Source organism: Aptenodytes forsteri, unplaced genomic scaffold (genome assembly GCF_000699145.1).
Source record: "Aptenodytes forsteri isolate BGI_AS27 unplaced genomic scaffold, ASM69914v1 Scaffold264, whole genome shotgun sequence".
Classification (NCBI taxonomy): domain Eukaryota; kingdom Metazoa; phylum Chordata; class Aves; order Sphenisciformes; family Spheniscidae; genus Aptenodytes; species Aptenodytes forsteri.
In genome coordinates, this window is record NW_008795936.1 from 677477 (window position 1) to 702598 (window position 25122).

Below are 25122 nucleotides of genomic sequence, written 5' to 3' on the forward strand. Positions count from 1 at the left end.
GAGATGAAAAACGGAGACAATGGAATAACATTGTCGGAAAAGGGGAGTGTTGAGTAAGAAAAAGATGCGGTTGTAAGCATTGGAGAGTAAAAATCAGCTAATTCGGTATCAAAGAGCATTGGAACAAGTTCTGAAAAAAAGATGACAATTGCGGACAGCTGAAGAGACATTAAAAATAGATGTGATAATAGTATACAACTGAGAAGGGGCATGTTAACTACTACTTAGTTATCTGTATTTTCCATTTATTTAATTTCTCAATTGCACTTCTATCACATATGGAATTTATTTCCCCAGCTATCTATACAAATCCTTTTTTAAAAGCCATCAGCTTTTTTTCATAATAGCTCCTGTTGCTTTCTCTTTCCAGTCGTTTAACTATCTTTACTGTTAGTTTCCCCCTAATTTATGGCCTGAAGCCAAATTTTATTTTAACCTTTCGTTTTTAATTTGACATCATCTTTTTTTTTTTTTTAACAAACCCTTTTACGCACTTGTTTTCATACCTCAATGGCAAATTATAGAGGGGATTTTTCAGAGCACTCACCATTGGTCCAAGGCTATTTTGTTGAAGTCAATATGAATCAAGACCAGCTGGATATCAATGACATCATCTTTTTTTTTTTAACAAACCCTTTTACAGCACTTGTTTTCATACCTCAATGGCAAATTATAGAGGGGATTTTTCAGAGCACTCACCATTGGTCCAAGGCTATTTTGTTGAAGTCAATATGAATCAAGACCAGCTGGATATCAAAAGCCTTTGAAAATGTCTTTCTAAGTAGTTAATACATGTATGTTTTCTTTCTCCTGGGCAGATTATTTTCACAAGTCACTGGAGCTGGAGCCTGTGTGGTCCCAGTCTGCGGGTGCAGACTTCTGACCCGCAGCAAGCAATGGGGGATTTGCAGTTGTGCATCTTGCCTCTGAAATCCCTGCTCTGATTGGAGTGGGGGGAGTACGTGCTCCTTCATCCTTCTCTGTTTTCTCTTGCTCTTCTCCTTGTCTTCCAGCATCATAACATGCTAATCTGAAATCCTTTTGCAATAGCTTTACAAAACTGTCCTCTTTCGTATACGTGGGATAAATACGCTTCCAGAAGGGCAAGAACTGGCTGGCTAGCAGCACCAAGTGATACAAAAGGAGCCTTAAAAGTAGCAGTGAGTGCTGACACCTGCTTTTACACGTGTAAAAACATTACATTAGCCCTACATTAGCCCATCAGCTTTCTTTGACCTGCCTCTTACATGTCTTCCGAGATGGGCACTCTTTTCTGGCTCGGGGCTCACAGTTGTCTGTTGTGGGTGGGCCACAGTGCTTGCTAAATTATTTATTTTTATAACATCTCTTTTAAAGCACAACCCAGTGAAAAACAGAGATTGGCCACAAGAACAGAATTGCAACTTTTTACACAGCATTCTTGCCATGTGTGAGAGGAACTCGGGGCATCCTTCAGCAGATAACGAATCTTACTGGCCCTTGAATCCGTAGCAAGGTTGGGAGGAGATCCCTGACAGTTAGGACAGTCAGCCTCGTCTGTCAGCGGTAGCTGAAGGAGAAAGCAGTGAAGTGTGCTCGAGTTCCCTGTGCTTTTAGAAGAAGGGCATCTCAGAAAAAGCAATAATGATTGTAGATTCCCATGAAGTACTTTCTAGAAAGACTTAAGAAAGGGTGGGGGTTGCTTTTTTCCAGATCCTGGCATGTGGGCACTTGCAACCTTTGTCTGTATTTTCTGGTACTCACGTTGGTGCAAGCCAAAAGGCACGTTTGGTATGCTTTATGGTTGAGCAGACAGGTAACGTTCATCTCTCTGAGCTTGCTGTGATGCTGAATGATGGCAGTAACTCCAGTCCTGGGCCAACCTATGTCACAAGCCAGCTGGTGGCGGGCGGGGGCTGTCTGATATGCTTTGGGCTGTTACAGGTTTTTCTCCATGTCACAGGATGTAGCATTTTCAAGTCTGCATTGTGATTCAAAGCAGTTTTCAGTTCAGTAATTCAGCCTTTTCTCCGGAAAAGGCTTATTTCCCTGTTCTCCAATGCTTGGCTACAAATCTGTCCAATGACCTAAAAGATTTCCTTTTTAATTTTTCTTCCTCCACACTTGCAGTAAGCATAGATTTAAACCCTCAGAGGTGTTCATCTGGGTTACTGCAGTTTTGAAGACCACAAATCCGAATTAAACAGTAAAAGGAAGATGTTCTGAGATGCATGCTTCGCCTTGGCAACTTTGATCAAGTGTTTGAGATACGGCAGGTGACTTATTGAACACAGGGTACAGAATACTGTGGTGGTAATCGTGGGAGAACCATATCTTCCCTCCTTCTAGAAATCCTGAGTTCACTGTGAAAAGGAGGAGGAGGATCCTCCTGCAGTAGCTATTCTCAGACAGTTACAATAGATCAGAGTTAAATGATTTGGGTAATTCTAGATTTTATGTTGCCTTCCTTTGGGTCCAGGCACGTTTCAAGTGTCAGCTTTCAAACAGAAATTCCGGGTTCCTTCATTTTTGTCTGTAGTAAAGCTTAGGTGTTCAATGAGGTTTAAATCTGGTCTTCAGCAAACTCTACCATTTTTACTGCACTTTGCTGTCTTCTTTTCTCCTTGAACGTGCCTGCTTTGATCACTGACCTCTGCCCAAGTATTCAGATATCACGATGATGGACACTAGTGAGCCCAGGGTGATTCACTAATTCCAAGGACTGATGCTCATCTCTTTTATGCCTGTCCATAAAGGTCATGCTGATTCTTCTTTCTCCACACTATCTGCACATGCACAGCCCTCTCTTTCTGGGATTGATTCTTTCATCTTACTTGGTTTGTCTTTCTACAGGTTTTCTGAGACAGTGGTTGCAGCAACAAAAATACTAGAGCAACTGTGCTGCAGTTGGATGAAAATTAAAATTCAGTTCCTATTTTGGATTCTTGTGAAATTTTTCCAGTGCAATGAAACCCAGAGACAAGTTTTTTAATTCTCTACATAGAACTTGTCACTGAAAAAATTTCTCAGTGTTTTTGAGGGTAACAGCAGGAATGCTTACATTAGGCAAGATGCCAGCAACCAGCAGTGTTTTTCCTACCATGCTGTCTAAACTTGCTCAGAGCAGGATTATACGGTGCTGTGTTTCAAAGAGGAATAGCTGCTCAGAGCCTGGTCTGTTTTGGTACCCTTGTGCTGCTGCAGTTACTGGAATAGCTAGTGATAATAGGGTTTTTCAGCTTGAAAACAAGTAGAAAAATTAAAAAGCTTTCTTGGAAATACTCTTCACAGAAAGACCTTTCCCAATGTTTATTTTTCTTACTCTTGTTAGGCAGTTTTAAAACTTCATGGCTACGCCAGCTTGAACCTGCCTGCCCTCAATCCATCTCTGAGATTTTAGGAGCTATAGAAAGCCCAAGATATGGCCATATTTCAGCATCAAATCTAGGTCATCCATGCTCTGCAAGTGCTTCATTGACTAAGAGCTCTGGCCAACAGGGCCAACGTTGCTGTCTGCTGTAGGGCCAGTCTGATTGTGTCCAGGTAGATGGGTGAATCCACTCCTTCAGTCAGGGAGACGCAAGGCAGCTGCAGGCAGAGCACTGTTAATTTATCTTCTCTCTCAGCAGCATAGGCAAAACAAGCATAGCTCTGTGTTCCCATTCACGCAGATAGAGGTGAGAAACAGGAATTGATGAGAGAGTAGTAAATGTGATTAGCTACTTGGTAGACTTTCCAAACTCTGTGTTTTCTCTGTAAATCCATGTTCTACGTTCTTCTTCATTGCTGGTTTCTAAAGAACTTTTGAAGGACAAGGAAGGACCTTTTATGTTTCTTTTTAGAACTGTTTTCTTAACACAAAGATACTTGTTCTCTGCCCCTTGTAAAGTCAGTGCTTTTCCCTGTGCTTTTCTGATCTATGCAGTCTAGCCCCCAACTCTAGCTGTACGCTTTCTGGCTTGTAGCTAAGGATTAACCCCAGTTTACTGAGAAATTGTATTTTTCTTATTTTCCTGGGGTGAACTGGTAAAGGTCTTTCAAAAGCTTGTGTTCTTCACATGCATGTTTTATAATACTGAAGTCATTCTTCTGTTCTGAATCTCAGGGAGCGTTGAAGATGAGCTATAGTGAAGTTTGAAATGAAAATACGTTCATTTGTTTTCTGTGGATGGAAAAACAGGGTTTAGTCAGACTTCTCATTCGTTCTTTTAGGAATAAGCAAAAATTTCACTGCTTTCAGTCTGGTTTCTCAGCTGCGTAGGGACTTGAATCCAGGAGTGTGGGACAAGGTACAAAAAGCCAAGGGAGGTGCCAGTTTATTCCAAAGACTTCTTGGCCCCTTTCAGCCATCCCAAGACCAGAATGACATAGCAAATTAGGGAAATGCAGTTCTTACACAGACTCCAGAGAGCAATGCTAACAGCTGAAAATTTGATACTTTGTGTAAATTGGAAGCAATATAGCTGTTAACTGAAATGCAGTATATGATGCATGAAAATGCGTGCATTTTACCTGCAGCTTCTCACCCTAAGCCTTCCTTAGCATCCCCGTGATTTACCTGCTGGCATTAGGTGCTGAAATGATTTAAACATGCTTGGCTGTGTACATGGCTCTGTGCATAGTCTTCTCCAGACAATTTTAACATACGTTTCCTTAGGTGCATAGTTCTAGTAAGTATGCTGTGGCCAGACTGAACTAAAAAAAAAAGGAAATGTCTCTAACCATGTATATAAAAAAAATCTAAAAGTTAATTGGGAATTTTGGAAATTTAATGGAAACGCATCTGAGACCTGTTTAATGAAACAGATGCAAACAATGAGCTATAGTGTTTGTGGGAGAGTAGATTCTTCATTTGAGAGATGGACTTGACATTGTTAATGCTAATGCTTATTTGTAATACATTAAATTAAGCACCATGATAAAGGAATATATTTTTACTTGGTGCTCTTTTTATAAATTTTTTTTTTGGCTTTTTATGGTCTGGAAGAAACCTTCTGACATTGTCAGAGGACAGCATGTTCAGAAACCTTTCCAGCACAAAAAGTCGCAGCATCGTCACTCCCTTTTCTCTGCACGGAAGATGTGAAATCTAATATCTTGACCTGCAGCTGCAGCAAGGGCAAAACTACTCACCTATTAAAAGAGTTTGTAACCTTTGGAATCAAATCTATTAGATGTCACGATCCCTGTATGGGTTGTGTTGCTTGAAGTAATGCACAGAACTAAGCTGCCACCAAAACTTCTTCAAGTAAAAGCTCTTTCCAGTCCGTTATAGGATAATTAAGTATATTACTGTGGTTGTACAGGCAAACAGATGTTGCCCATGTAGGAACTCCACAGAAGTTGTTCCTGGTAATCTTGTCATCCTAGTTATTTTACCTAGTCCCTATAAATCAACTATCAGTATTTACAACCTACTGTGTAGTAGGAGTAGATATGGAGGCGTTATTGGAAAAGTATTTTTTATTTCAGTAAGAAGGCAGGTTTTTGATACTATGAGATGGGTGAACATGAGAAAATGAAATAAAGCACTAGTGCTGGCATTAGGGAAGAGTTTTCATCATATTCCCGTGGCCTATGTGTGTACATACCAGAGTTAATTTAACCTAATTCATTTAGAAGCTGTTCATCCATCTAGCCCCATGCCAGCTGCAAAGCCCATCCCAGCACCCTACCTGTGTGTGTAGCGTGCACTGGGACGCTGCTGCTGCCACGATGCATGTGGGGGCTGAGCCACGCTAGCTTGGGGCAGGGGGTTCCCCACATGTGGTAAAGCAATAACGTAAAGTCTGGGGATAAATCAGTTAATTATAACTGCAAAAAAAAAAAAAAATTGGCCATGGACATAAGGAACAACTGGTTTCCCCTGCTGATTTATCCCCAGACTTTACGTTATTGCTTTACAACACATGGGGAACCCACTGACCCAAGCTAGCATGCTCAGCCACCGCTTGCGTTGCGGCAGAAGCAGTGTCCCAGTGATAAAAATTATGAGAGATATCTTAATAAGCTTTTTCCCCTCTAAAAAAAAAAAAAAAGAAAAAAAATTAAAAACCCAAATGCAGACCCGTGTCATACAGAAGAGGAGTGTGTTTCCATCCTGTTGTGCAGTATTTCTGTGCATCTTGTGATGGATAGTTTAGTGAGAGCAGGTTTTGTTTCTATTTCTGGTCTCTTAAGTGCCTCAAGTTTTAGAAAGTAAATGTTCCATAGTTCTAAAAAATGTTGTGCAGTATTTAACGTGAGATTGGTACAAAAGTGACGTTCTGACTGCAATGTTGAATGAAGAAAAGAAGCATTTATTTGGAAGGGTTTGCATTATAAACAGATAGCCAGGAAGGTGTGTGTTTGGGGGTTTTTTTAATAGTTTTGTAATTCATTTAGGGTTACTGCTGAATTCTGTTCATGTACAATTTGTTGATCATAGTGTCATTTGTGTAGTCCTCTTGTGCATTAAATGTGTCAGAAATTTCAGCAAATAGCATTTTGCTGGATTTCATACTGCACACACAAAAATACCCCAAGTTCTGCTTTGCTAATCTTCAATAGACCTAGAGTTTAACAAGCTTGGTTTTAATAAGATTTTAGGAGTGTGGTTGATAAGTATATGCATCCTTATTTTGTGGATTATTGCGGAAGAGTTGTAGGCCTTTCCTGATCCAGCTATTCTCTGCTCTAGCTGCTTTGTAGGTAAAAATTTCTTAAAAAAACCCAAACAAAACCAGATCTTAGTTGGCATTAAAAATGAAACAAAAATGAGCAAAATATCTAGCTGTATTTTTTCTGTCTGCACGAGAATGTAAAAAAAAAAATCAACAGTATGTGACCATGTTTGTTGTCTAATGCCAAATGCTTGTTTTGATTTAAGCGTACTGCAAGTGTCTCAGAGGTTATCCACCTATTCAGTGTCAAAACACTCTTTGGTTGTAATTCCACTGATCATCAGTAACTTCATTCGCTGCTTCGTAGGAGATACAGTACTGGCCGATTGCTGTACACCTGAGAAACAGGAGGGCAGAAATTAATAAAATCTAGACCGAATCTTCAGAGACTTACTTTCAACCACGGCATAAAGGTCACTTGTTGGGAAACCTTCAGCCTCAGTCGTCACAGCCTATCTGACATGAAAGGTTTGCTGCTGAAAGGTATTTATGTTGATGCTGAGGAGTGAAAGACAAGGGAGGTGAAGCTCATCTATTGTTTTAACCTACTTCATTGCAGGCTAAACAAGTTGAAAGATTCCTTCTTCTCTTTAAAACCACTGTTAGCTCAGGGTCGGAAGAGGCTGCTGGTTCTGCCTACATGGTTGAAAGGAAAAGCATTGCAGAGGTGGTCAGCAGGAAAGGAGATTCTGGAAAGGATGAGTTCCAGGATGAACTGGTGGTGGTTGTACACGCCGGCACATCTGGATAGCTAGAGAAAGATACCACTTTTTTTTTTCCTACATTTCTCTGAAAAGCAGTCCCACTCTTAGTACATTAAGTGCTCTGCATTGTGACTGCAGAAGGGTATGCTGTGTATCCTTAGTACAAGTGCTGCACTGTGATTTGGCCTGATTTTTTGGAAAAGGAGGAAGTTTTAAGTAGCTTTGTAATTGAATGAAAACAAGTGACACCTTAGCGTTATACTGGCTTCAGGTAATTAGTGTCCTTAGGACTATGCTGTCAGCCTGAGACAGAGACCTTAATTATGAAAAAGGTTCCTGATGTTCACAAGATGATGTTTACAAGATAGCAAGAAGTACTTGTAAGATATTAATCCTGCTAGAGAAGTTAGTTCCGTTTTGTTACTTAAGTAAGAGTGTCTACTTTAAAAGTTCCTTGCCAGTTTTTCCAGAGCCTAAGACTGTGCAATTTCATTATGAATCTATATACCTAAATTAGAATATCTTAAAAATAAAATGAGATTACTATGTATTATAAAGCTATAGTAAATGAAAAGTCTAAAATAAGGTCATTTTGTTAAGTATAACTTAGTTCTGTTCACCACATAACCGAACTCTTGAGTCAAGGTGTCACAATTTAAATGAACAGGCTATTCTGGTGTAGAAGGAAGACTTAGTTTTTGAAGGATGCCTTGTCCTCAGCTTTCTGTGTAGTTGGACTCATCAGCTTATTGGAACTGCACTACAGATGTACCTTGGGAAGAAGCTGCCTTTAAAGAGTGGAAGTCCTAAGTAATTCCTTTCAGAAGACCTTAAGCAGCTAAAACAGAAGCACTAGATTAGACAAATATGAAGAAGAAGAATCCGTGAGGGTCTCTTAAAGATTACAACCTCTCCCAGGAAGTTCCCCAACCATGGACTGTTCTGGAAGGTATAGCAGGGTACATGTTGCTGTATCTGTTGCTGTTCTGCTTTTGGTAGGCATCTCCCACTAGTTGCTGATGAAAGCATAGCAGGCTAGGTGGACCTCATGCCCCAACCTGTTGTGGCTGTTCGTATTCTCTGCTTCTCTACAGCATGCCTTGTTAAATTGATGTTTGCCTAGGAGGCACAGGGCAATTTTGAGGGGAGGGTTGATGGGATGCCAGCTGATTACAGGCATGCTTTTTTTATTCATAATATGGAACGTGAAATTAATGGCAATGGCTTGATTGTGGAGGTTTGCCATGTATAGCTCAAACCTGGAATTCAAGGGGGAATGTGTCAATAGGTCTGATCTACCTTAGGGTTATAAAACATGCTCTTGGCATTATGCTAAAAAGAACTTGTAATCAAGAGGTACACACTAGTCTTTTTTTTTGTTTTTTTTTTTTTTTCTTTTTTTTTTTAGAACCCTACATTTTAGTCATTATGGGTAAGCCCTGCAGAATATATGCTGCTACTCAATGAATTCTTAGGGCTAAGAACCAGTCTGAGCATAGTATTGGAAAATACTCCTTGTGTAATCAGCCTCCTTGCTCCAGGTCTGAAGAACCTGAATGGGCAGTGAAACCACATCTGCCTTTAAATCCAGGTGTAACAAGTGATGATCTTTCCCAGATGCACAGCTTTACTGGTCATCTCCCCTCTGTGTTCCAAATAAAGGTATTCCAGGCATGGCATCTAGCAAGAGAGATGTAGAAAGTCTCATTTGATAAAGTCTGTGAATTTAGGTGTACCTAATGCTGTCTGCTTACAGGGAAGTGAGAGTGAAGCTGACATTTCCAGCTGATTCCAATTCAAGAGTCTGTATACACAGGATTTGCCCAGCATCAGGAGTCTGACACTCTCTTTTGTATCTGGTAGGCATTACAGGTTTGGGGAATTTGTTAGTTTTACTGCACACGGATAAACTCTTCACATTTTTGCAGTTGCAGCCAAATACTTCCTCCCTTCCCTTTTAATGCTGGTGGGATTTTTTCTTTTGCAGCTTCTTTAGACTTTAGGATTTAATAACAACTTATAGATCAAGAAATATTTTCGCCCTTTCCATTTTGGTTCTTTGTCAAAATGTTTGTGACACCTTTTTTAAAGCAGGTCCAAACCAAAACTGAGGAAGGTAGCAGTGCATATGAATAATTTTACTGAATAAGTTGTTGAATATGCGTATATTTTTCCCAGGAATTTTTCTTTAAGAAAAGCGGGCAAAGTGCAAAAGCCTGAGCAATTTAAAGTTGTTTTTCTTGAAGAGCTGGTGATTCTTCTCTCCTCTCTTCTCATCTTCCCTTTGTGATTTTGGTTCTTCCAAAGGTACCTATTAATGCTGAGATTGATAGACTGATGGTTTTAAGTGTTGTGTCTTATTTCTGTATGCTAATGGATGTTAGTCTTGTCATGCGATGATTTTCAAAGGGTAGGTCGGGGTGAACTGGGTATGATGTTTCAACCTTTTCCTGGACCACAAGTTGCAATATCAGCAACATGTGCATTGGCCAGTGCTATGCAACTCTGGTTCTTGCTTGGTGATAGAGCCCGTGAGAGTCTGTGTTAGTGCAGCATGACATGCTGTGAAGTGTGGAGCTGGACATCCTCATCTTGCCCTGAGGAGGAGTCTCCAAATGGTATGTGTTTGAAAGGGTGACCAACTAGTATGAGAAGAGGGTGGCATTCTTGATACTGAAATGCCAGGTGGAGAGAACCATGGTATGGGATTTAATCTTTCATAGGTGTAGGTGCCATAGGTGTAGGTGGGCGTTCTTAACTAGGCTGACTTTTCCTTCCCCTTAAGCAGTAGGCTCTTGTCCGATCATAGCAGCCTTCTCCATTTGAAAAATGCAGCTCTGGAGCAATTGCAGTTTTGATGCTCTGTGGTATTGGTCGGGCATTTACAAGACAACCGCTTAACAGTAATGTAGACCTCTTTTTATTTCCAACTCCTGACCAGTCAGTCATTTCAAACCTGTGTTGTTTTGCCAAGTTTTAATCAAATAGTTGCCTTAAATTAGCTGTCAAATTCAGTGAGCAGACACTTGGTATCTTTCCATCTGAAGTCTCTACTGCAGATACACGTGCCGTGCATGAGATTTCAGTGCTGAGCTTGCTGCATGTTTGTTTTATACCCTGTGCTTTAATCTCCTGTTTTCAATCCCTCCACCTTTCTCTTTACAGATAGGTTACTTGTGATAGATGTTATGCATTATATGTAGTGTGCAACGCCAGTGAAAGGAGTAGGTAAAAAGAAAACTTGAACAGGCCTCATCATTGACATTTTCCACCACTTCCCCCCCTCCAAAAAAAAAAAAAAAAAGAAATTAATAAAGGTTTCTTTTGTGAGCACGAGATGGAGAAAATTGGCCATTTGTCTGTGAGGTAATAGGCTTTGGTATAATATGAAAATCTATCAAATGATTAAATTCAATGACATTAAATCACAATTCATGAAAGGAGAATACTGCACAGTTTAATTCTATTTAATTTTTGAGGGGAAAAAAAAGCCAAAAAAAAAATGTTTGAGTTTCTCTTAAGCTGATTTCTCTGTGCTCTTTCTTAAAAGTGCCTTTCTAGTTGCCACACAGTGATGTGATCATTATCTGTCACCTCGTCGCCTTGCTGCCTCAACACGCAGTAAAATACAAAAAAAAAAAGAGGGAGAGGAAAAAAAAAAAGACCAGAGGAGCTTGTGAAGTATGACTTCCTATCCCAAGACTCATTGCCTGCGATTCGTACCGCTTGACAGTAATGATCTTATTACAGTACTCTGGACCTTGAAGAGATTTCATGAGGAGAGCGAAAGGACGTGCCTCCATGTAATCAAGTGGCGCTGAATATTCCACGCGTTTTTGATCACACACTGATTGGGCACAGTTTTAGCCCATCTTCTAGTCAATTATGCATGGCCCCTCGTGCTCCTGTGATAGTCAGAAACATTGATAGCTGTTGTCTGGGGGGGCTGGCAGTCAGCCAGGGGTTTGAAGTGCAGTCATTCTGGGAGAAGTGCTTTTTAGTTGGAATTGATTACCTTTCTTTAGGTTTTTGCTTAATGGCAAAACTGTATTGGAGAGGGCTTCAGGTGAAAAATGGACGTATTAGCCATTTAGAGTAGCTGAACTCCTAGTCAATTTTTAGCTTTCCCCTGTTTCCATCTAATTTATATTTAATGATGTAACGTTTGATAATATTTAAGATATTTCATTTTCAGTTGCTGCTGAGCACACATGTTGAGCACATGTTAAATTACAGCATATCAATTTTCAGGTTTTCAACATTAATCCAGTTTAACCTTCAGGCTGCAAGAACATGTCTTTTTTGGCACCTGTTCCAGTAAGCGTTCGGTTTATCTGCAAGTGGTATGAAGATGATGTTACCAAGCAGAGCGAGTGCTGTTTTCATCCCATAATGAGGATAAATCTGCGTGCTTTAAAAGAAGCAAAGGGTTGGTAGCTGGGTCCTTAGTTTAGATTCTCTTGTCTCAGAGGCTGATTAGGCTTCTGTTAATTTCTTGCCTATAAAAATGTCACATCTTTCTTAATTCAGATTCCTCCTAAAATGAGAAGGAAATCATTAAAGGCACACATATCGAACTCGAAGCTCCATATAAGAAAATATTTAATCATAGGCGATGCTTCTTGTTCCAGTACCACCAATCTCGTTTCTCACATTTGAATATCCTACAATATATAATTTTTGGATGCATGTGTAGTTTGGAGAGATGGGAGGAGGACTTTATAATAGGCTGAAGTACAATGTTGTACTAGCCATGTGTCAAATGAAGAGCTTATGTTTCCCCTGCTTGGAATATGCTGTGACTGGCAGTGAAAAGATGCAGTCAAAATACTCTGGTAGCACCCCAGATTTTTATTTCCTCTGGTCAGTATAATCCTGCTCTACCTGCCTACTGCTGGCTGAAATAATAAAGCAGTCCTGCAAAAAGACATGGCAGGCTCTCAGCCTTTTCTGAAGGCATTTCTGCCACTAAATGTCTCCCTTGTGGGACTGCTTCCTTCCGAGGTCCAACAGAATTTACAAGGTTGCTTAAACAGGCAAAATCTGAACAAAAGCTCAGTTGCTCCTTAAACTTGCAAGTGAAACCTTCCTTATGGACCCTGCCCTTCTTCTACTGCTTCCCTTTTAATTGGATTGGGGGGGAGTGGGGGGGGCTCATTCCTAAAACTAATCCCATGCTGGCCGGTCCTACCCCTTAAAAAGCAGCTTTAATTTTTTTTAATTTCTTCTGTTCTTTAAGATCAGTTCTCACTTCCCATATAGGAGCCAAACCAGAAGTAAGAGCAAAAAAAATAGGCAGTCTTGGTGGGTTTTTGCTCTTTGAAACAGAGCTGTTGGGTTTTCTTCCAATGATTTCAGGTTCAGCTATTGTCTGAAATTCCATATCCTAGTGTGGGGGGATTTACGTGTTTTATTTTGTAGTAATGTTTTATTACTTCTAGGCAGCCCACAAGAGCTATGGGAGTCTTTTTTTTCCTTCTCCTTTGGAAGAGAAACTTCTCTAAATCTGTATATTTGCTGACCTGTGTGTGCTTGATCCCTGTGCCAGCAGCCAGGATTGCTGTGTGCTCTTCAGCCTTCTGCTGCTCGCACTGAGACATGAGTTTTTCAGGCTGGGGGCCTTGGTGGTGCTTGCTTGGTGAGGTTTTGAACCAAGCCTTTAGTGCCCAAGTTGTAATAAACCAGAAGGCCCATGATCAGCTCCAAATTTTCCATATTTGTCTCCATCAAGGAGGTAAAGGCCTTAGAAAGGTAAACTTTTAAGGGGGAGAAATTGTACATCTTTGGCTCTGTTGATTTTATTTGAGTGGTGGACTCAGTTGTTTGAGCCTGCTACCAACTCCATCTATGGGAGTATGTGCTTTCCCTGAAGGATTATTTATCTAAAGGCTGGGAGGAGACGGTGATGGAACAGATGCCTTAGTAGCAGAAGATATCTTGCAAGCATCTCATAACATATTGAACAGCATGATGTATGCAGTGACATCAACAACTCCTGTGAGGCTCCGACATATCATGGCAAGTTTCCCATTTGAATGGGATGCTGAAATGTGGGAAATATCTGTGTGTTTTTTTAAAAAAAAAGGTTTGATAGAGTATGATTCTCACCTGGTAGGCTCCGGTTTCCAGAGTACATCCGAGAAGAGGTTGTTTGGCACTTGTCAGCTTCTGCTGCCACACACGTGTCGTCTTCATTGGGATTTTCAAACTGATATGGTATTGACTTGACTTTGACTTCCTTTGCGCCTCCTTCCCCAGTGCTTTGAATCTGTCTTTTTAATCTGGGGAGGAAGTGCTGCAGTTTGTGGTGATGGATTACAAAGCTAGGCTGGAGTATTTCTGACTCTGCTTCATTTGACAAGGAATTGGCAGCTCCCTCGAAGACTGTTTCAGCTCCCTTTTATTTCTCTTTTCCCAAGCTCCTCCTTTTGGTTCTTCAGTGGCTTTGTGCACGGTGTGCAATTATCGTGCAAGCTAGTATTTCGAGGAAGAAAAAAAAAAAGGACATTTTAGTTTTTAAATCATCATTTGAAAATTGTTAGTGATGGTTACTGGTTTGTGATTATCATAAATGCCAGTGCTTTTCAGCCAAGGTAATACTTTGTAGTGGTAAACAAAACACCAAAGTGATCTAGTCCATTTCCAGACAACTTGAATGCTTTAACCAACATATTTATACATAAAAGTACAGTTCATGATTTACTTAACCTTAAAATTGGAAGCAATCTTATTACACTGGGCTTAATATCATCATTGTCGCGCACATAATTACTTTTTGGTTGGATGGCTGCCAGTCAGTGGGCTGTGAATGGTCAGTTATAAATAACTTTTTTTTTGAAAATGCAATTCAAATTTTATGGTGAGACATGCTGTTTATCACATGAATGTCGCAGCAGTCTGAGCTTAGAAAGGTGGATATAGTGAAGAAAATCATACAATACTTACCCCGTGACTAATATACGTCTTTCTGCTCGTTACTGATTTTTTAAAATATTTCTGCAGTCTCTGGAGATGTCTCACAGCCAGTAGTGTTAATTGAATGATAACTTTTTTTTCCTTGGTACTCCTTATTTGGATCTTGTTTGGTTAAGGGATACACTGACTTTCAAATTATTAAAAGTATTTTGAATATGAAGTGATCAAACATTTTCCATTTCCAGTGACTCGTTACCTTGGGCTCACAGTGCATTCTTGTCACGTGTCATCTGCAGTTGCAGAGGAACATGGGTGGGTATTTCTAATATGATTTTACACAACTGGAAGAATCAGCCATCACCTGTAAGATGGGCTGGGAAATTTTACATGCTGATTTGCACATTCCAACTTCAGCTGCAAGTTATTGACTTCAGTATGTCAAGGGGAAATATTCTGCATGTGGACTTGACATTTCAGCATCTTGTGTGATGTAACCCAGCCACATAAGGGACGTGGCCTATAGCTCGGGGTACATTACTGTCTGCCCATAGTGAAATGGCATCCTGATAGATCTCTGTAGCGATAACCTCAGCTTTCTCCTCCATGCAGGTACTAAACATGTCTTACCAGTCCAAGCTTAGTGCAGCCTGGATGTACATCCAGCATTTGGACCAGAACGGTGTCTGCAGAAGTTTCATTTTGCTTGTGCTGGTGCTCATTTAATATTCCTTTTTCCTCTAAATGAACAATATATAAAGGGGGCTTATAAGAAAGATGGAGAAAGACTTTTTACCAGGGCCTGTAGTGACAGGACAAGGGACAATGGTTTTAAACTGAAAGAGGGGAGATTTAGATTGGATACAAGGAAGAAATTCTTTACGATGAGGGTGGTGAGACACTGGAACAGGTTGCCCAGAGAAGGTGTGGATGCCCCATCACTGGAGGTGTTCAAGGTCAGGTTGGATGGGGCTAGTGGAAGCTGTCCCTGCCCACATGGCAGGGGTTGGACTAGATGAACTTTGAAGGTCCCTTCCAACTCAAACCATTCTGTGATTCTGAGTCTCAGCATACTGCAGGAAAATTCATGAAACTTTGCTCTTTTGGCCATTTCCATCACTTCTGTTTCCACTACCATTTTGTCTTTGACCCCATCTGTATCCTTTCAAACTTCTTTGCAAGAAGGGGTTGCTGGAGAGTTCCCTGTACAATGTAGCTCAGCCCAAAGATACTTCTATTTTCTCCTGTTCCTTGTTTAGCTAGTCTCAGCATACTGCAGGAAAATTCATGAAACTTTGCTCTTTTGGCCATTTCCATCACTTCTGTTTCCACTACCATTTTGTCTTTGACCCCATCTGTATCCTTTCAAACTTCTTTGCAAGAAGGGGTTGCTGGAGAGTTCCCTGTACAATGTAGCTCAGCCCAAAGATACTTCTATTTTCTCCTGTTCCTTGTTTAGCTGTGCTCTTGGGGCTTCACAACAGGCTATACAGTTAATTACATACTGACTTATTAAATAGGCTCCTGTAGAACCATATATAAAATAGTAGAGGTAATTATGGAGATTGAAGACAATATTTTGAATGGAATATACTTTTTAGAAACAATGCTGTGAGAGTTCAAGTCTATTTAAATACAAAATATTTCAGTAGTTAAAGCCTCAAATGAGAGATTCCACTGAAATACTGTAAATGAGAAATGTGTACTTTTTCATCCTAAAACTCAGCGCTCATCAATCCACAATCAAGATCTTTAAAATATCACCAAGGATTCCTGAAGAATTGTTTTCATAAAATCCTCACTTGCCAGGCAACATACCTGAGTTTCATAGAATATTTAAGAGGCCTCAGTGGTTAATTAAATTAGAACAAATGTAATTGTAATAAATCATAGATTAATATGTGTCAGTGTATTTAATAATAAGGTAAAATGTAAGTTAATACTTGGCAGATTACTTAAAGAATCTGGTGTGAGGATCCATAGCGATTATAAGGAGAATGTGAAAATGGATTAATTTTTGGTGATTTGTCAACTATATACTTTACCTCTCTGTATACAGTTAGATACCAATTTGCCTAGGCAAAACTCATATTAATAATTAGGTCACCATTGCTTCTAGATAACCTTTTGATCCCTGATGCAAAGTGAGAAGGTAAACTTTGGTAACAGACTATTAGTGTCCCATGGAGGAATGGGATGTACTAGAATGATGGGGAGGTTTTTTGCTATGAAAGAGAAGCCTTGGGCTTTGACTTATGTTGTGATCTTAAAAAAAAAAAATAAAGTTGTGTCTAACAGTGGACTAGTAGAGCACGTGTTTACCTGTAAAGTTGATGTTTACCTGTAAAGTTGTATTGTTTACCCGGTCATCTTAAACAATGTTAGAACTGTTATGGGAGGTGGTGTTTTTACTCTGAAGATGACAAAGGTTTGGGTAAGAATTAGCTTTGTAATTACTGACTTCCACTGTTTTCTAGAGGCATGATTGTGAGCTATGGCTGAAGCTCCTAAGAGCAGGTCTACATCAGGATCTGCTTCTGCAAAATTATATGTACCAAAGGTTTTAAGTGCAGTACTCTGGTTTATTATTAACTAAAGAATACAAGATATGTTCAGAGCTATTATGACATGAAAAAATAGCTATGGAGGAGATTAGAAGTAGGGTTCTGCTTTTTTCTTAACCATATCGATAATTACCTGCTGCCTTTAGTAATAAAATTATCAATATAGTTCATCAGTTTTTTCTTTATTTTGTGAATGTTATTAAAAAGCTATTCCCAGGCAAACAGCTAATGACACTTAGAAAATATTTGTAAATAATCTGTTAATAATTAACTCTGCTGCTTTTCCGCCTGCAAAATATCCAACAGCTTCTTCAGCAGCTAGTTGGCATCACAGCCAGCAGACTTGCTTTCAGCCGATAAAGGCAGAGACAGGCTGACTCCGATAGAAGTGTTGATTTCATGCAGATTATTTCCATAATGAAGAATGAGAGCAAAGCAGTACAGAAAATACTATGTAAAGGCAACTTTGCTTCTAAATAAGATGATTTTCAAAGGTTTTCACATATTGTCTATGTAGCTCCACAAGCAAAAAAAGAGTTTGTGTCTTCTACATGCTGTCTTAAGTGAATACAGTTGTTGTACAAGGAAACCCTACTTCATGGTTAATTGAAGTATTTCACCATCTGCAATTCCTTACACTAATGAAGAGGAAAAAGTTTCTTCTTTTGCCAGAAATATTTCTTTCAGGCTTTTTATTTCCTCCACAGCCTTTGACTGGAGGAGATGTTCTTGTTACATATCATCAGGTCCCATAATTTGTCATAATGCTACTCAATGGCTCGTCTAAAAAATGTAAAGGGACGCTGTCACGGTTGTTAGGCCCAAAGTTTAACCTACAGTACTTTTGAAGAAAGAAGAAAAGATTGACATAAACTGTCCCCCAGAGCCCGAACAGAGCCAGAATAAAACCCAAAATGATTTTCTGAGCAACGCAGGAGCCAGCTCGTTGGTCTCTTTGAGTCTCTGCTTGTGAAAATTGTTCTGTGCTTTGGTCCTGCTTGTAGGAGGATGTGGAATATACAAGAAACTTAACTCTGTGGCGCGTTAAGAGGAGAGGATTCTTGTTCATTCCAGTTATCCTTCCGGAGCAAAGTAGGTCACGGAGACCCTGCGAGGTACAGAAGGGTTTTGTCATTTCAAGGGCAATGCCACATTCAGCATCTAGGAATTGTCACCTCCTAGCTCTTAGTCCCTACCAGGTACTCATTTTTCAGAGCGTTGTAGGTCCATCCTAACATATCAACCAATGCAGTATGCTGAAGCCTGAGATTTTGACTGACAAATTCAAAATGAATATCTTTTTTTATCCCCTTTTTTGCTTTTAAAAAGCTTTGGGGAAAGAGGAGATGGAGATTTTTATCTGCAAGTACAAGGTATTGCCAAATGCCGTGCAGCCTCCATAATGGTAATACAAGTCAGAAGTCCAGCCACTTTTGCAGGGGCGTGGGAGGAATGAACTAGGTTGAAATGAGAACTGTGGAAAGGCTGAGAGATTTAATAGGAAAGTTTCCCTTTAAATCCCTGTTTATGTCTCAGCTGTATGTCTCTGGGGACAGGTTTCATTACTTCCCCTCCATTTTTTGGGTGAAACTACATTCCAGCCAGTTCTACAGCAAATCAATCAATAGGGTGAGGTTCTCCTGTTTGCCAGTTGTACTAACCTGAGAACTTAAATCAATTACTCATGATTTTTCAGTACAGCCAGTGTATTCCCATTTCAGTCAGGAAAAGCTGACTCTCTTGCTTACAGCATTTTTAAGGATTTTTGTATCCTCTCAGTGACGTTACGGCTTACCTAGGGAAAATGTGTTTTATCGCTCTGGCGGGAACCCAGCTGATCAGCCTCTGGTTGATAGCTCTGATTTTCTTGTGAGCAGGTTTTGTATTGCTTACGATAGCACCTTGCTTTTGCTTGGTTTTTCCATGCTTAGTTTCTTTACCAAACCCATTTGATCTTGCCCACCGAGCAAGCAGTCCTTAACTTGTGTGTACATGCAGATATGCCCAATAAAAGAAAGAATCTGCTAGTCCATCAACCTTTATTATATTTGATTGCACAGTGTTTTGGCAGTAATCTCATACTATTATGTGTCGTGGTTTTTCTGTGCCATCAATTACTGCGACTACCTGCATGTTAACTCCACGTGGAAGGGTGAGAGCCTCTGCTTTCTTTTAGAGAGCTGATTGATGGGTTAGAAGAATACAGCAGGGTCATGCTAATACCTTACAAGGCCTGGGAGATGCAGAGTAAATAATTAAATGTTGTTAGTCCCACTCCACCTGGGCAATAAGGCATGTGCTCAAAGTTGAGACTGTACAAGCCAAGCCTAATTCCTCTGCCTTGAACAAACACAGCATAGTTCTCTTCATTAATACATATATATGTATGTACACAGACTCGAAGCTTTTAACAGGCTTATTTTCTATAACTGTGAACAACGGTGAGAGAATTCGTGTGGGAGGAGAGGTTAAACATAATTATGTGAATAATCTGAAAATGTTTAGGAAAGATTAAGTGCAAAAGACCTACGGTTCTCCACTGAAAAAGGATGCTTGTATTTTAAAAAGCATTATGATTAAGAGTGGAAGTGGAGGAAACAATTTAAGGAAGTGTCAATGGGAAGGATAGTGAAGGTGATGGCAATGAATATTGAATCAGTAGATAGAAAATGTAAATTGCTGATAAAGGAAATTAAGATTATTAGAAACAATTGATGGTCTGTAGAATATGAGGTCTATAAGGTTGATGAAAGAGGAATTTCTTAAATTCATCAGCAACAAATAAATTCTAGCCATGATACAAATCTAATGCTTGACAAAAGACTATAATAATGAATCCTGATTTCAAAAAGGAAAAGCAAGAAATTTTCTATCATTGGAAAGAATAAGAATTCTCTTTCCCTTAAATTTGTACTTCTAAGCAGTTAAGCAACAGCTAAACGTCATCTATGGTGTTTATTTATTTAGTTAATTATTATTTATAGCTGCACAAACAGATTAGCTGTGGTCAGGAGTACTACAAAGTTGGCTTAAGAGCTTTCCAATCAACTGTCATATAATTTTGAAGGGATCTTGTAGCAGTGAGAATGTTTCAGAGAACTGGAATAAAATGGATATTACGCTTGTAGCTGAAAAAAGGGGGAAGGGATCCTGAAGAATCCATGTACTATTTAACCTCATATTGATCCTGTGCAAAATAGTGGGAAGGCTGATATGTAATGTGATCAGAAAATAATTTCCAGTGGCAGAGTAAGTAACAGAGTTGTCTAAATCTCTTACAGGAGATTGTCAAGTGATAAAAAGCTGAGCAATTTTTAATGCTACATTATCACAAATACCTTTCAAGAGCAAATATATTGAGTTAGTTCTGCCTGATAATGTGAACTTTAAAACAACAAAAAAAAAAAAGCTATACAAGCACTAGAAAAATAATCAATGTAATTTAAATTAAGAGGATTGAAATGGCTAACCAGTAGATCCCAAGAAGCAGTTGTAAATGGGTATCTATCATCCAAACACAGGGAAGAGTTCACTTGGGTTTTGTTTTCAGCCACATGCTGTTTGGTGTTATGGGTGATTTTTGTCCTTGCTTCCCATGATGTTAGTCATCTTCATACTCCACCCTCATTTCTCCTGTTAGTGCGAGTGCAGCCTGTAAGATTCCCCGCCCCCCCCCGCCCCCCCCTTCTCCAGGGATCTTTTAGGTCTTCTGAAGCAAATTCTTCTTGTTACTTCTGCTTTGTCAGGTCCCCTTCTCCTCCTCTTCTCTGGACAATTTCATGTGTGCACATGCAAACTGAGCTTTCATCCTTCTGTGGCTGACTTGGAGAGATTCATCTGCGTGGGCCTTTGTATTCTCTAGCCAAACTCACCACCGGGCACACATCTCCTTGTGCAGCTAACCAGCTACCTTAAACCCCCCATTGCTATGTCCCTTCCACGTCACTGTGACCAAGAAAAATGCCATCTTTAGCTCTTCGAGTGTCACTGAAGTACATGATCTGGGCTTCATCTGTTGACTTGGACCTCTTTCACCACCTCATATCTCAATTGCTACAGCATCTTTTTTTTCCTGGCCTTGATGAATGTGGTACCCATTCAGCCCCATCCAGATGCTGCTACAAGGATCACAACCTTGGCCTGTCACTCTTCCTGTGTCACCCTTCACTTGGCATCCTTCCCAATGGCCTCCTCTGCTACGTCGCATCAATGATGAGCTGCTGCTCTTCACTTTGAAGACCCATCACAGCATCCGCTCTTTCGGATTCATTTTCACTGTGCTGGTGTCTGCCTCGTATGAACCTCAACATCCATTTGTTAATCATCTTCTCTTTCATGGGTTGAGCACAAGTGATCAAAATACATTACCATCGGCCTCCTACAGCCTAAAAATACTTGCTACTTTGCAAAGTGCTGCACTACATTAGGGCCTATATATGCAATTAGTGGAGAACGGAGTCAAAACTTCACTTGTCTGTGTAGGCTGTAATCTAAATGGGCACTTCAAGTGTTGTGTAACCTTTAAATATGATGGGACTACTTGACCCTTTGGCAACCATGTAAAAGCTGTTTTTTATTGTGGTTTAGTTGGATTGTAATAGGCTGTTTATTTTATACTTAAGTTTTTTAACAGCAAAATGAGATAAGGAAGTAAGTTATCATCTTACTACCACTATGGTATGTGAAACTGCTTTTAAGTCTAATGGGATACTGTTGGGGTTTTAGTTAATCATTTGCAAGGTGTGAGCTATAGCGACATACATACTAGTCCGACTGTGTTGCGTGAATATAAAAATCTTTGGTCCATCATTTTGTTCAATTGGCAAAATTGGAATGCTTTTATTCTCCCTCTGCGTGTTTTTTTTCTTTCGTTAAGCTGGTTTTCCTCACTAAATAGAAGTCGGCATCATTTTTTTAATAAGAAAAATTAAAACTTTTGGGTGCAAAGTTGAAAAATAATGCAGGAGTAGGTGAACTCCGGGAAGCTCAGCACTCTGAGGGGTTTGCTGCTTTTGAAAGACTGGCTTGATAAAACATGTTTGACTTCTGCAGGAAGTAGGATGATATCGATACAACCAATGAGATAAAAGCTACTATTGATGGACTGCTTATAAATATAAAGCTTCATTCATTTCTCAAGGGGGGGGGGAATCCTGTCTTATACTGCCTCAAAAGCAGCCACATCCCTGTCTGCCATCTGAGGGGAAAATGGGATTTGCGGTACACAGCAGGTGATGTGATATTACACTACAACATAACAGTCTTGACAGCTCTGTATGATGCTGCAGTTCGGATTTTGCCATCAAGAAGAATCTATAAACTATACTGAGCTTTCTGAAATCATTAATGCCTTAGTTGTATTGATGATTTCATTTCTGCACTAGAGGAGCGTGGCCAATCTACCTAGCTGCAAGCTGCGGCTTCCCATTTTTATGATACTCCTCCTCTTTCTCACCATGCTCTCCCTCCCCCCCCCAAAAAAAAAAAAAAAAATCCATCTGCGGCGTGTTTTAGCTGTTCTTGATTATTTGGCTGCCCCGGCAGAAGCTGCAAGCTGCGCTTCCCATTTTTATGATACTCCTCCTCTTTCTCACCATGCTCTCCCTCCCCCCAACAAAAAACATCGCGTAAATTGATTTGGGGATCAGCCTTGATAAAATACCAGCATTCAGCCCCTCGCGACAGCGTGGCTGTATTGTTAGCTGTTCTTGATTATTTGGCTGCTCCGGCAGAAGCTGCCACATCAGAGTTGGAGGTGTGCAGAGATTAACTGGTGTCTGTCCAACCATTTGTCATACAAATAACAGTGCCAGTAGAGTGAAATACTATAAATCATTTTTTTCCAGGATTGAAACCTTTTATCAGTTGTGTCACTTTCATTATTCAATAAGCGATTAGTAACAGCCATTGTCATTTAGCCATTTAGTAGTTAACAACTCAGAGCTTTGGCTAGTAAGGAAGCCTTTGACACTAGCATCTGATGTAAATGCAAGATTTAATATTTATCTTCACAGGCAAAATGCAGTTGTTACTCAGTGTTTTACTGAAAGATGAAAGGCAGTGCAACTTAGATGCAAGTCTCTCAATTTGTTGAGCCTCCCGGTTTTGCTTTATCACACAGCCATGTGGTGTTTGTGTATGCCCTGACAAAATGTGCAGTATTTAAAATATGCAAATATAAAATTGCATCCTCCTTTTTCCAACTTCTTCATTCTAAAGCTAATCACAGCATTTCCCCAGGGACTTTCTGCAACTGCAGCTTTTGAAAAAAGTCAAATTACAGGAATGATAACGTTCATGTAAGAGCAGCTGCAGAGAGTCAGAAGTTAACCCTGATCTTGTTGGATTTGTTCAAAACAGTGTCTGGACGGATGTTGGGTAATAGCACATAAAGAATGTCTTCAACTTACGATTTTTATGTTTTTCACTGGTTCGGTGCAAATGAACAACTTTCAGTAAATCTGAGGAGCCCTATCCAATACAAACATAGGTAGCAGTAGCTTCCGGCATGTGAAGCCCTTTGAAATCAAGACGCAATCTATGGAGAAGAGACAAAATGTTGAATCTGCTATTGGAAAGAATTGTTCTATTCCCACCGGAAGTTTAAAATGGAAGAGTCTTAATACTTACTTTCTCCCTAGGAAGAGACCTGGGTTAAGACTACCTGCCCAAAGAGACGGAGACCTTCAGGCTCTGTTGTAGGTCAGTGTAGTAATCATTGGTTGAGCAGTGAGTTTGGGAAGTTGTTGGCTAATCTGTAAACTACTTGTGAAAGGTCTGTGCTTTTTTGTCCCGTTGCCCGCTTTGAGCTAGCTATTTAATTTTGCAAGCTTTGGGGAGCCCTAAAACGCAAATTAATAGATTCACTGCTAGCACACCTAAGTGCAGGTGTTGTGGGTGTGTTACTAGATAAGAACTTCTACCTAATTCATAGCTCCAATGAATCCTCTGTGCCTCAGCTTGTCCTCCTTGCAATGTAGGACCCAACATCTGTGGGTCTTTGTTACCTAATGAAGCCAAAGGAAGGAACTGAAAGTTGTCTTCTCTGTCAGTGCAGGCTGATGTAGAAGCTCGGGCAAAAGGGGAGATGGTGACCTTCCTGTTTTAGCACGAGCGTTCAGGTTTATAGAGAAATAATCATTACAGATGACTTAGTAGTTTGTAGGAAAAGACCTTGACACAATAAATCTCTCCAGCTAGAATTTCTCCAGTGAGGAATCCCTGTACTAACATGGGAAGTTGCACCACAAGCAGAGTAACATGCTAAACTGTTAAACACCTAATACCAGCAGATTGGCTCATGCTTATTTTCACAAGTGATGAAAATTAACTGAGAATTCGTGTTATATATAGCTCCAGTGGAAAGCAGTGCTGTGTCTGCTCACATATGGACGTGATTCCCCAAGAACAAACAAAAGCAGTTTGTGCATGTATGCTCCTCAGACGTGCCTGTCACTGCTTTCCATGCTGGAGGGCAAACTGCTAATGAGCCTGGGTCATGGGGTGGATTTTTGCAAAGGATGCAAATAAGCCCATTTCTAAGATGCCTTATGGATAGCCTTTTCTAAAATGGTGTAGCGCAAGGTGTTCTTTTGCACTACTTGAACTGGCTTGCGTTCTTGAGTGAGGTTTGGATCCTCTAGTGAAGTTATCTTGCCTGTGCTTTACAGTTTTGCTATCTAATGATCCTTAGGAGCTGATACGGACAACAATTGGTTTTTCAGAAGAGGAAACTACTTATGAAATCTTATGCAGCTGTGCTTTTTATTCAAGTTTTTATTTGCATAATGTGAGCTTACCTCTTACAGTAGTGTGGATGGTATGGATTAAACGTGAGAAAAATGGGAGATGGTAGGAATGAAATTCTGATTTCTATTCAATTTCATAATAGTTTTAAATTTTAAAGTAAGTAAAATGTGGAACTAACAAAGTGACTCTAATGCCTAAATCTAGCATTATGCTATCTTAAAAGACTTCTATAGACAACATATATGTCTCCTTTGACAGCAATGAGGGAGGGTAGTGGGAAGTCTCCTTTATCATTATAAAGATCATTTTGTTAAATGCTGAACAAAATAAATCCAAGATGAGCAATATACCCGGGTCTTTGGAAAAATCTAGCTCTTCATCTATATGTACAAAAAATCTCAAGGAAATGAGAACTCTAAGAACTACATAAATATTGATGTTCCCTGCTGCCTGCATACTGGCTCAGCTTTGGTTTGGTTCTTGTAAGATAACCTTGACAGAAGTTGCTGTGAAGCACATTGATGGTGCAAAGAACACCTTCCCATCCTACTT

At 39.9% G+C, this 25122-nt stretch overlaps 1 protein-coding gene across 3 annotated transcripts in view; it reads left to right on the forward strand.

Moving 5' to 3' along the window:
* Nucleotides 1–25122, forward strand: part of AGAP1 (ArfGAP with GTPase domain, ankyrin repeat and PH domain 1) — a 273840-nt gene that overhangs the window by 181578 nt on the left and 67140 nt on the right. The window lies entirely within an intron of this gene.